Consider the following 13,067-nt stretch of genomic DNA (forward strand, 5'->3'; position numbering starts at 1 on the left):
TATGATGCCTTACTGTCGCATTTGATTTATATCTGGTTTAGTTATGTATATGTGTTATGTGAGTTGGTGGTCCCTCCCTAAAACAGATGTATAGCTGGTAACTCGTACAAAATTGCAGGGAAAGGTTATAGAGTGGCGCCCGAACAGGGACCTGAAAACGTATACATTTATATTTATTGTGCAGTATATATTTCAGACAATATGGCAAGCCATAATGGTTGAGGATGGGTCTATGCCCGGGCTGGATTTTTCATCTGAAACTTTCACTACCAGGAGGGAACCATACAGAGAGTTGATTAACACGTTCAATGATCTGTATATTGACTCTGAAGAGGAGAATGAAAGGACAATGATGACAACCCAGAAGATTTTCCACTACCACCGCCTCCAGATTCTGATGAGGAACCAGAACCAGACCACAACCCATTCACTTCAATGATTTCACTTGTAGAACGACTCACGGAGCGAATTACTTAATTGGAAGGCCGTTTGAATGTAAACGACCAGAGAGTGAGTGATTGTGTTTCCCTTACCAAGTTTGAGTGTAAATGCAGAGCCATGGATGAAAGAGTAAATTACCATATTGACCATGAATGTGAAAGGATAAAGAAACAGTTTGATCTCACCATACAGGACTTAGGACATCTATGATCGACTGTTTGAAAAGACTGACATTCAAATTGAACAAAAATTCAAATCTCTCACTCTGACTATATCTAATCCTGAGCAACATTATCCAAATACCTCCATACCCTGTCCTGTTTCTAAAGACAAAACCTACACCATTCATTGCTGTCCATTAATGTTACCAGAAAGCCAAACCTCCGTACAACACAACCCGCCAGTGAAACTGGACTTTCCCAGTTTTTGTAACACTCAGGGTGAAGATCCAATAGCATTCATTGAGCGATGTGAGGAATATTTTGCAGTTCATCCCCTCAGTGAATGCAAAAATATGGCTTCACTCACTGCTGTGCTCAAGGGTACTGCCAAAGACTGGTGGCTTGTGGAACGCAGACATGTTCAAAACTGGAAGCAGTTTTGAGAAGTTTTCCTGCAATCATTCCTAATCGAAGATTATGAAGATGTCGCTTTTAGGAGACTACAGGAGAGGAAGCATGGAGTGAAAGAAAGCATTAGGGATTTTGCTTTCCAATATTGAGCCCTAAAGTTTGAGGTGGAGAGATGATATGGGTGAGAAAGATATCGTCCAATCTATTCTGAGGAATTGCAATCCCCTTCTTGCAAGTTTGTTAAAAGGAACTGTAAGGGATGTCAGAGAGCTAGTGAGAACAGGAACACAAATAGGGATTTTGATGAGTCTAAAAGATATTGGAATCAGGTTAACGGAGCTGAGCAGAAGAAGAAGCACCAATCTCCTCAAGATATACAACATAGACCCCCACACGTTAATACCCAAATAGTCCAGCCCATTCATAATTCAGTGCTGTCTGACATAAAGTCAGTCACAATTCCCATCATCTTGCAAGACAGACACTTCCCAGCATTGGTGGATACAGGTAGCAGATTATCTCTCATCCAAAAATCATATTGGAAGCAATAATGCAAAAATTAGCCATTCCAACCTAGTAGTGGTCAGATATTTCTATATGTCAATGGACAGAAACAAACAGCCATCAGTAAAGTAAAATGGAAATGTGAGGTTCAGGGACATCAGATGGAGCCGACATTGTACAGAATATATGACGCAGATTTGACTGTGCTGATTATCCTAGGCATGGATTTCTTTTTGAATTCAGTATTAAAGTTAGATTTCCGAAAGGCTTCAGTACAGCATTTTCTCAACAGTAGGAACTGCTGAATAAGAAACTTTCCCACCCTACCCACGCCTCCAATTCGTGATGAAACACTTCAATCCATCCATCCCTCACCCAACAAGCCGATACCAGTCCACAGTTTAAGACCCAGTTGGAAGAGGTAATGTTACAGTGGCCAGCAGTTTGCACTCATGAAATAGGACAGTCTAATCTGCTAAAACATCAAATTATCACCACAGACAAGGTCCCAGTCAGAAAACGTTCTTATAAGGTTTCAATAGACAAGCAACAATTCATTGAGACAGAAATCAATGATTTGTTAGCCAAAAAAATCATTAGACCTTCTGTTTCCCCTTGGGCTTCACCAGTGGTGGTGGTACTGAAGAAAGACGGCAACTCACGACTGCACGTAGATTACCAAGGTTTGAATGCTAAAACACACCTTGATGCTTATCCAATTCCACAAATTCAAGATATCCTGGAGTCTTTGCATGGAGCTACAGTATTCAGCACACTTGACTTAAAGAGTGGATATTGGCAGGTGGAAATGGAGCCAGAAAGCATCCAAAAAACTGCCTTTGTTACTTCGTCAGGACTCTATGAATTCTTATGCCTTCCCTTTGGTTTGAAGAATGCAGCTGCAACATTCCAGAGGTTAATGGAACATGCATTGAGAGAGCTCAAACGCAAGTGTTGTTTCATTTACATTGACAATGTTGTTGTGTTTTCACAAAGTGAGCAGGAACATCTTCACCATCTCAGCCAGGTTTTCCAATATTTCCATGAAGCAGGTCTCACTCTCAACTTGAACAAATGTAATTTCATGCAACAATTACTGTCATTTATAGGACTTATCTTTTCAGACAATGACATAAAAACAGATCTAGCAAAAGTAGATGCAGTCACTTCTTTCCCTACACCTCAGTCACTGAAGGATGTACAACATTTCCTGGGGAGAGCTGAATGGTACCATAGATTCATACCACATTTGTCAGAGAAAGCTGCACCCTTGCAAGCCTTGAAACAGCAAAATTCCACTTAGTTATGGACAGAGCAATGCCAGCATGCATTTGACTCCATTAAACATGATTTGTCACAGGCACCAGTCTTAATACCACCTGATTTGATTAAACCTTTCTCAGTTCAGACTGATGCAAGCGAGCTTGGTTTAGGTGCAGTTCTTACTCAGGAATCAGGAGGAGAGGAGCACTTCATAGCATATGCCTCCAGACTGCTGCGAGGAGTGGAGAAGGCATATTCAGGTTCAGAAAAGGAGTGCTTGGCAGTACTGTGGGCTGTCGAATAATGGAGGCCATATTTAGAAGGACGTCCATTTGAAGTCATAACAGATCACGCAGCCTTGACCTGGGTTTTCCAACATCCAAAACCATCATCACGTCTCACCCTTTGGACACTAAGGTTACAAGGATTTCACTTCACAGTCAAATATTGCAAAGGACAATGTAACGTTGTACCAGATGTGTTATCCAGAATTAATGATCATCCCACTTTACCTTAAAACTACCAAGACCACAGCACAACCCACCAGCATCCTTGTAAATCTTGCTCAAATCGCCATTTCCTAGCAGAATAACCCAGAAATACAAGAGCTAGTCAGTAAGGCACAGTCACAAATAGCTCATGACACCTCACGAGTTCATTATCTACTGCAAATCGGATTTATATTTCGCAGTACACCTGATGGGCAAACAGGGCAAAAGTTACAGCCAGTCATTCCCTCAAGTCACTGAAAGACTTTCTTGCACTATGCACACAATAGTCCACACAGTGGACATCTTGGAAGATTGAAGACATTACTCAAACTTGTAGATATAGTGTATTGGCCTAGTTTGAGAGCTGACGTATGGAAATATTGTAAGGAATGCACTACCTGTCAGAAATACAAGCCTTCTCTCTCCAAATAATCTGCTCATCTACAATCCACTCCCGTTGTTTAACCCAGGCACATGCTTGGAATTGACCTAATGGGACCATTCCCTAGGAGCACAAAACAAAATGAATATTTTTGGTTATTGTGGACTATTGTTCAAAGTGGCAAAGACACCTTTGCCACTTTGACAAACAGCAAAGACACCTCAAATAGCCAGGATCATGGCGGAGGAGGTTTTCACCAGATGGGGAACACCAGCATATTTAGTGTCTGATTGTGGGGTGCAATTCACTTCTCAACTTAATATGCAAGTAGTGGGGTGTTATCCAGAAGTTAACCAACACATATCACCCACAAACCAACCTCATAGAATGTGTCAACAGAAACCTCAAAACGATGATTGCTTCCTACGTATAGGGATCAACATCATCAATGGGATAAGTGTCTTCCAGAGTTTCTTTTGCTATCAATACAGCTTGGCATGAGAGCATGGGGTTCACACCTGCAGAGGTAGCCCTGGGACATAAGTTGAAGGGACCAATGGAGAGAGCCATACATTGACCTCCTGACCCCAATAAATCTGGTAAAAGAAAACATTGAAAGAGCCGAAGATAAACAGAAACGTTACTACAATCAACACTGCAAAACAGTTCAGTTTTGGGTGGGAGATGAAGTTTGGGTTCGGGCTCATCCTCTTTCCAGAGATGAAGTCTATATGGCAAAACTAGATGCTAAATGGAAAGGACCCGCCAAAGTTGTTAAAATGCTCGGACCTGTTAATTATTCTGTATCTTTCCTTGATGATTCTAATAATATACAAACTTTCTATGTCCAGAATTTAAAGACTTGTTATGGATATGGCAAGCTTTCTTCTTAGGGAGGGGGTATGTAACAGTCACAACCTGTTACTAGGTAACTCCAAATGTAATTCTACCACCCATCACAAAGGGGAGTCAAAGCACCCTATTATTTGGTATGTAACCAGGTGAGTGGTAGAAGAAGAGAGATGTGTTTGGCAAAGGAAGCATGGCTTACCTATTGTTTGTAACTATCTAAGAATCTATCTAAGGAAACCTTTGTTTCATGCTCAATAAATGTAAGATTTATTTCAATTTTTCATGATGTGTATTTTCTTTAGTTTGGTTTTTGTAATGGTTTGTGGTTGCTGCCCATGTTTTGTTTGTACCTGAATTCTGTTATTACCTGGTTCCACTGCTAATAATAGTTTGTTTCTTCTATTCTTAGAAGGACTCTTTATTTCTACCTTTATTCTTAAGCTTTATGAACATTTGTGCTATATCACCTTATGGATTGTTTTCAATCACAAGCATGAGGATTATATTGATGTAACTGTTCATTTGGATTACTTTGAATTATTGCTACCGGATCACTAAATTCACAGATTTACATTTTTACACCTCCATCATCTCCATCAATGTATCGCCTCCTCTTTCAAATGGACAATCTCAGATAAGGTTTTTTTTTTACTCATTAAAATCTCAGTTACTGTTGTTCTACTTCCCCATTATACACTGGTGTAAATATCCAAGGGTTCAAGGACTGTTAATTTTACATCCATAATTACTGCATCTGTTCTGTGTATCTCACAGTCATTCAATCAGTGTTCGTTCGTGTCTATTTATCATTGCTGCTTTATAATGCTGTATTCCACACTTCTTTTAAATAAAACTACAAAAACCCATTTATTGACTTATGATGCCTTACTGTTGCATTTGATTTATATCTGGTTTAGTTATATATATGTGTTATGTGAGTTGGTGGTCCCTCCCTAAAACAGATGCATAGCTGGTACCTCATACGTACAAAGTTGCGGGGAAAGGTTATAACATATTGGCAGCATAAAAGTGTGTAAAAACTAAAACATAAAACTACTTGAGTGGTTTAATCCATGTTTTCTGAAGCGATGTTGACAGTTTCATGGTTTTCATGTCAGGTTGGGCTGTTTCACAAATGCAGACGATTGAGTTTTTTTGGGATACTTTTAAAATATACTGTGGTCGCCAAAAGTTTGATAAACACTAGAAAATGAAAATGCATCTTCTTCTTGTTATATATTAAAGGGATAGTTCACAAAAAAGAAAATTCTCTCATCATTAACTCACCCTCATGCTATCCTAGATGTGCATAACTTTTTTCTTCTGCAGAACGCAAATTATGATTTTTAGAAGAATATTCAGCTCTGTTGGTCCTCACAATGGAAGTGAATGGTGACCAGAACTTTGAAGGCCCAAAAGGCAGTGTAAAAGTAATCCATAAGACTCCAGTGTTTAAATCCATGTCTTCTAAAGCAATATGATAGGTTTGGATGAGAAACAGATCAATATTTAAGTCCTTTTTTAACTGTAAATCTACACTTTGACTTCCAAATTCTGGTGTGGAAGTGACTATCACTTTAATATTCAGCCACCTACTGGTTGGGACTGGTCAAAGGTGGAGATTGATAATAAAAAGGACTTTAATATGTATCTGTTTCTCACCCACACGATCAAATCACTTCAGAAGATATGGATTTAACCACTGGAGTCATATGGATTACTTTTATGTCTCCTTTAGGTCATTTTTAGACCTTCTGAGTTTTGGTCACCATTCACTTGCATTGTGAGGACCTACAGGGCTGAAATATTCTTCTAAAAACTTCATTTGTGTTCTGCAGAAAAAAAGAAAGTCATACACATCTGGGATGGCATGAGGGTATGTAAATGATGAGAGAATTTTCATTTCTGGGTGAACTATCCCTTTAATACCGGGACATAGTACCTGGCAACTGCGTGCAGTGTCAAATCCCATCTTAAAGCCTGCACTGTGTTCCAGTCGGGCAAGATGTCAAGATATACGGTGAATAAGGACATACATTTTGGTACGTTTCTCTTCCAAAGCGATCATATTGCTTCAGAAAACATTGATTTAACCACTTGAGTTGTATAGATTACTTTTATGCTGCCTTTGTGTCCTTTTTGGAGCTTAAATGTTTTGGGTGAGTAAATGAGAGACCCCTTTTTGGGTGAACTCTCCCTTAAAGACTTTATACATTTCCATGACTTTTAGAATTTTAAAATTACCTAAAGTTTTCCATGACCATGGAATCCCTGCACATAAATTCAATTTACACTATCGTTCAAAAGTTTGGGGTCACTTGCCTGAAATGTTTCTCATGATCTTAAAAATCTTTTGATCTGAAGGTGTATGCTTAAATGTTTGAAATTAGTTTTGTAGACAAAAATACAATTGTGCCAACATATTAATTTAATTACAAAACTAAAATTTTATTTAAAAAAAAAAAAAATGTTTTTGAAATGGATGACTTGGACTGAATAATTAAGAAAAGCAGCCACTAAGTGCCCAGCATATAGATGGGAACTCCTTCAGTACTGTTTAAAAGCATCCAAGGGTAATACCTCAAGAAGTTGGTTGAGAAAATGCCAAGAGTACATTTCTGCAAAATCTAGGCAAAGTGTGGCCACTTTGAAGATGCCAAAATATAACATAGTTTTGATTTATTTAGGATTTTTTTAGTCACAACATAATTCCCATATTTCCATTTCTGTTATTCCATAGTTGTGATCACTTTACTATTATTCTAAAATGTGAAAAAAATAAAAAAAATAAAAATAAAGAATGAGTAAGTGACCCTAAACTTTTGGACGGTAGTGTAAATGTTTTGAACGGGTCAGAGACATGACCTGGCAGGTAGTACCTGCAGGCTGGCTTTTCTCCCTATCTTTCCTGGAACCTCTCCACTGTCCTTAAAATAAAATGTGGTAAAGGCCCAAAAACAATCTTTTTGTGTGTGTGTGTGTGTGTGTGTGTGTGTGTGTGTAGTTTACATAGTCTGATCAATTTGATTCAGCCAATTGCAAAGTCTCTCACCCTTTTCAAAGAACTAAATAGTACATTTAGTTTTAGTCAATCAAACCCTCTTCCTTCAGATGAGATAAAGCACATTATTAAGAGTTTCAACTAAACATATTGGTTAGACTCTAGTTCATTATCCACAGCCTGAGCATTAGCCAACAGACTCTAGAAATAAACTGATAAAATTAACACTTTAGAGAAACCATTCAGCGCCATTCTCTTAAGAACATATATTTTCCACCATCTGCACAAAACCAAGAGTGCCCAAAGGTTCTCAATAATTGGAAAGTTTGAACTACTATCACAACTGATAATAAAGGAACGGCAATGCTCGCACGGAACCTGCTAATGTCCATCATTTGCAATCTCATTTTGCCTGGAACCCATCAATAGAATGTCTGCGCTTTTTGGGACTTTATCAAGTGCTGGAAAACGCAATTTAATTTCACTATTGTGAGTGGAAATAGCTTCTCACAAGCAGGGGGGTTGGCGCCGCATTTTCTGATTGGTGACATCAATTTGAATAGTTCAGCCGTGTGGCTGCGGCACTATCAGCACCAAGTAAGACAATGTGCAGGAGGCCAGCGAGAGCCATTTGAGAAACAGCGGGGGGAATGAAGATGAGATAAGAAACATACATATGCATATATACTTGCAAGATGTGAGGGACAGACTTACAGTCTCTTCAATGGGCTGTACTGCAGTTTAAAGTGTTTTTGGATCGTTACGTGGACAAAAAAAAATGATAAAATATCTGTCCAAGAACATTCAGTAAACAAAAAACTCCAGACATCATGAGCTGTGGAAAATAAAATTTGATCTAGTTGATTTATACAGCTTTATACCGTTTGTGCCAGTGAAGAGATGGTAAGTCTATCCCTCACAGCCTCATTGTCATTCCCATAAAAAATCAAAGATGGCACTAGCGTGAATAAGGTTTATGGGGGTGTGGTGGAGCAACCCGCCCCTCCCCCTCGTCATTGTTGCCCCGTATCTGACGGCCATCCTTCAACCAGGCTCACAACAGGAGTGGGCAGGAGAGAGGAGAGGTGCAACTTAAGGAGCCTTGTTTGGGCAGCAGTTGATGAGGCGATGTTAATAGAGCCATTAAAACGCAGTGTGCACATCTCCTCGGGGAGATGGCGTCCTCACAAGTCCAGGGGCAGAGCAGGGAGGGTACCGGCCGAGTTAGATGCATTGCCGGACCTGCACCCCGGACCCCCAGCACGAATTAGATGCAACACCGTGGATTGGAGAATGTGTCGCAGCCGACGGGCAAGGAATGTAACTGAGTAGTGTGAATGAATTGGGAGTTTCTCAGTCATTCTTCAGCAGAATTGATCCATCTAACTATAAATGCCCTCTCCAGACACATAATCCATCAATTCATATGTTTTCCTGTGGATGAGCGCTTGCTGCAGAAATAAGGCAGCATTCATGGCTAACTCTGGGCTACCCGGTGTAGTTGATACGGTGATGGGATGCACGTTCATATAATTGCACCAACACAGGATGCAGATGTGTTCAGCAATCGGAAAACACTTTCAAACATGACTCTTGCATCTTAATGAAGTGGTGCTTTACTTTTTTTTTTTTTTTAGAACTACAAACACTGTTATTTTTAAACCTTTCCATTACAATAATATAACATAATATAATATAACATAATATATATGTAGGCTTACTTCTCGCTGTCTGTTTAATTAATTTGTTGACAAACAGCAGTTTCCTGTTTGTCTACCAATCACTTTGGGTGATTTAAGAAAGTGCGCTGACAGAATGTGACGTCACCCATAGCAACAAGGTCAACTCTGCCTTTACTTACCTTAAAGGTGCTTTAAGCGATTTAGCATACTGACGCTTTCACGTGACTGAGCCGTTGAATTAGCCACGCCCCCTCATTCAAAAACCCCACCCTCCAACAATCATTTTTAGACCAAAACCGAGCAAAAGCACAGAATTGTTTGTTCCTGTGGCTGTCAAATTCAACAGTGGCACAATGGCACCTCAACTGACAAACATTATGAATCATAACCTCAATGATCCACTTCAAATACATTATGAGAACGAGCAAAATGATTGACAGGTGAAAAGCGTCAATGTCAGTGGTCCGCAGACACATTTTTGTTTGCTGTTTGCAAAGTCTACAGCTGTCACAGAGACCAGTGAGTTATCTCAGGACACTTATTTCATTAATATTTTTAAGGGAGTAGGAACATTTTTTGCATGACAATGACAAGTTTTCACACATACATGAGTTCGCTGGAAAAACAGCACGGGCACAGCCGATGAATTCAGATATCGACCCTTTGTTTCTTTCGATAGTCTGAAATCCTTAGGGGTAAAATGTTCCCTGCACACCCTCCAATATTTGAGAGAATGTAGGGGTGTACAGATATCCAGGTTCAGTGCAATAAGCCAGAGCTTCAATCGCTCATGATCATGTATAGTCAATCGATGAAAAGTTAATATTTTTCCCGGTGTGCATTTTCTTTGGGGTTTCTGAAGGTTGAAGCATCCAGGATACACACACCAAACGACCATTTTGAACAATATACTTATACAAATACAAATTTACAGCAAAGTCAGTTAAACTTTTCTACAGTGCTCCTTCTCTTGTAAACAATCATGCGCTTCCTGCCTCCTCCTCCACGTGACGCGTGACCTTACCAACGAGCTAACGTCATCCCTCTCATGAGCGTGCGTCACAGGGAATAATCAATCGTTTGGGTTCAAAAGAACTTTATTTGTCGACCGGAGTTGTGTGGATTATTTTGATGCACCCTAAATATGCATTTTGGAGGAGGAGGCCTGAAATTTAAAGGAGGCGGCCTAAAATTAAATCCTAAAAATCTTAAATTCTGCTTTGATGAAGAAAGAAACTCAGATACATCTTGGATGACCTGATGGTGAGTAAATTATCAGCAAATTTTCATTTTTGGGTGAACTATTCCTTTAAGATATCCCCCTAATAGTTAGTAAAACTTGTTCGTAGCAATTTTGGGAAAAAATTTTAAGGAAAAAAACTCTAGCTAGGAACTATTTGGAGAACTCCAGTTGGTAAGATAAAAATCTTTGTGAATTCGGGCCCAGATATCTCAAAGGAACAATATGCTTGTATGAGTTTCTAGCTAAAATAATAATAATAATAATAATAATAATAATAATAAAATAAAATAAATAAAAAAATATTTCAAAGTAGACTAAGTGAGCTGCCTAACTACTGTAAGTAGACAACATATTTGCACATCTTATGAGTGTGTGAAAGTTCAAATTAAACTTAGTGAGCTGCCTACCTAGACAATATTTTTGGACATCATATGAGTGAACTGTTACATATTCTGCACATTGAAGCATTTTTTTCCATGATTTCTTGTACCAAATCCAGCCATAATTTTGTTTAACATGACTATGTCCCCACCCTCTATCTGACCTTTAGAACTAAAAACACTATCAGATCAGCTATCTAAAAAAAAAAAAAAAAAAAAAAAAAAAAAACAGACTGATGAGTTTCTAGCAAAAGTTATTTCAGTAAGAATACTTTGAAACCAGAATTAAACATTAGAAATGCAAGTGCACTTAATCTTTCAGCAACTTGTAAGAAAGAAATTGTATTCCAATTTCCACACTACATTAAGAAGTACAACCATTTTCAACTTTGTTAAAAAAATAAAATAAGAATTGTTTCTCAAACACCAAATTAACATATAAGAATGATTTCTTAAGGATGAGGTAGCTCAGTGATTTCTTAGTAGACTGGAGAAATTACAGCTCAAAAAGGAGTTTGCAATCAAAAAAAAAAAAAAAAATGAATTGTAAAACTGTTATTTTCAACAGTAATAATAATTTGCAGCATTACTAATGCTTTGATTGTATTTGATCAATAAACGTTACCTTGATGAACAGAAGTGTTACATTCTTTTGAAAACATAATGGCTTACTGATCCCAAACTTTTGTACTATTGTGTATATAGAACATTTCTAAAGATAAAAAAAAAAAAAAATACTGTTCTCTATTATGTTCACTTTGAAAGAAAATATTTGTAAACCCTGTTGAGTCTGAATGGCGACTACATGATAACAGGCAAATAAAAACAAGAGAGAAAACAAGAGAAAGTAAAGATGGTAATGTAATGATGGATGGTGACGTAAGAGGATGAAGGAGAAGAATGAGAGCTCAAACTGAAGATGAGTGGTCTTATTGTGGCAGTTTGAGGAGATGCCTTCGCCAACCAACTATCCTTCACTTTCTCTCCCTCCATCGCTCTCCTCCACCTCCTCTTGGCTCAGCAGCAGCAGCGTGATCTCTGACAGCACCCACAAACTCACGATACGCCACTCCACTGAGATGCGTACACACACACACACACACACACACACAGAGTAGAAGGGTTAGATTTAGATTTACTCACTGACATACATGTAAAGTTACAGGGAGAGTTGGGAATTAAGATCTGGTTCTTATTTTTTTTATTTTTTTTTATTCGGCTTCATCAGTGGTTCTTCAACATCTGTTTAACAGTGTTTCGTGTCACATTATTCAGCTACACTGCAGCGCAGCCAGTGTAGTCTGATTTGGGAACAGGTTCTTTTCTTTGAATCAGTCAAAAACTCATGAGTTTGAATGTTTGAATCACCCAAATGAATCTGTTGATGCTGTTGACGCTGTTCTTGATTATTCACTGAACAGAGATTCATAACCTTTGTCATGTCCGATGGTTACTGTTATGTGTACTTAAAGATTGTAACACTTAAACCAGTGCAATTGCTGACTGACTTAAAGATTACATTTACAACAGAATTCTTGTTGTTAAAAATGGTGCTAAAAAAACGATGGTAATAATAAATATCATTAATGGTAATAATAATAATAATAATAATAATAATAGTAGTAGTAGTAGATAAAGTAGTATTGTTTTTCTTTAGTATATTAATTAAGTACAGTATATTGTTAGAAACAGCTATTCTGTGGTTAATGGAATACTTAAGGAATCAGAACCTTTAAATGGAATCAGAATCAGAACCAGAATCAATAAGTTCTGCTCGATTCCTATGCCTATTTGGAGGTCATAGATCCTATTAAAATATGTATGGATGGGAGGATGGATTATAAACAGTATGACTCCAAGTATCAGTGCTTATTAGAATCTTCTAACTTTGAATGTATATTTTGTCTTTCTATGGCTGACAGCTGGAGTGTGTTCTCACCGTTCTTACTGAAGGCCAGAGAAGCCAGTGGCGGTACAATCAAATGCACAACCTTGGAGAACAATGAGAGAAGAGCATTTTTCTGAAAGTGAGAAATCTCACCTACATGTGCTTACAGGGCTCATATGTCAGCAGTCTCACCAGACCACACACACACACACACACACAGTGTGACTGAAACCGAAACAGCTGGAAGCCAAAGACAGAGAGAGCGAACCCTGAACAACTCCAATTTGCATGGAAATGTGATGTCAGCTCTGGCCTTTGATCACAGAAAGTGTGTTACAACAAAAGGCCTTACACCAGCTCTTTTGAAA

General features: G+C 38.4%; 1 protein-coding gene and 1 pseudogene across 1 annotated transcript in view; one reads left to right on the forward strand and one right to left on the reverse strand.

Annotated features, from left to right (window-relative positions):
* LOC127452486 (syndecan-2-B-like) overlaps nt 1-13,067 on the forward strand; it is a 662,603-nt gene that overhangs the window by 492,151 nt on the left and 157,385 nt on the right. The window lies entirely within an intron of this gene.
* LOC127452687 (serine/threonine-protein kinase ULK4-like) overlaps nt 1-13,067 on the reverse strand; it is a 258,846-nt pseudogene that overhangs the window by 144,136 nt on the left and 101,643 nt on the right.

Source organism: Myxocyprinus asiaticus, chromosome 15, assembly GCF_019703515.2.
Source record: "Myxocyprinus asiaticus isolate MX2 ecotype Aquarium Trade chromosome 15, UBuf_Myxa_2, whole genome shotgun sequence".
Taxonomy (NCBI): Eukaryota; Metazoa; Chordata; class Actinopteri; order Cypriniformes; family Catostomidae; genus Myxocyprinus; species Myxocyprinus asiaticus.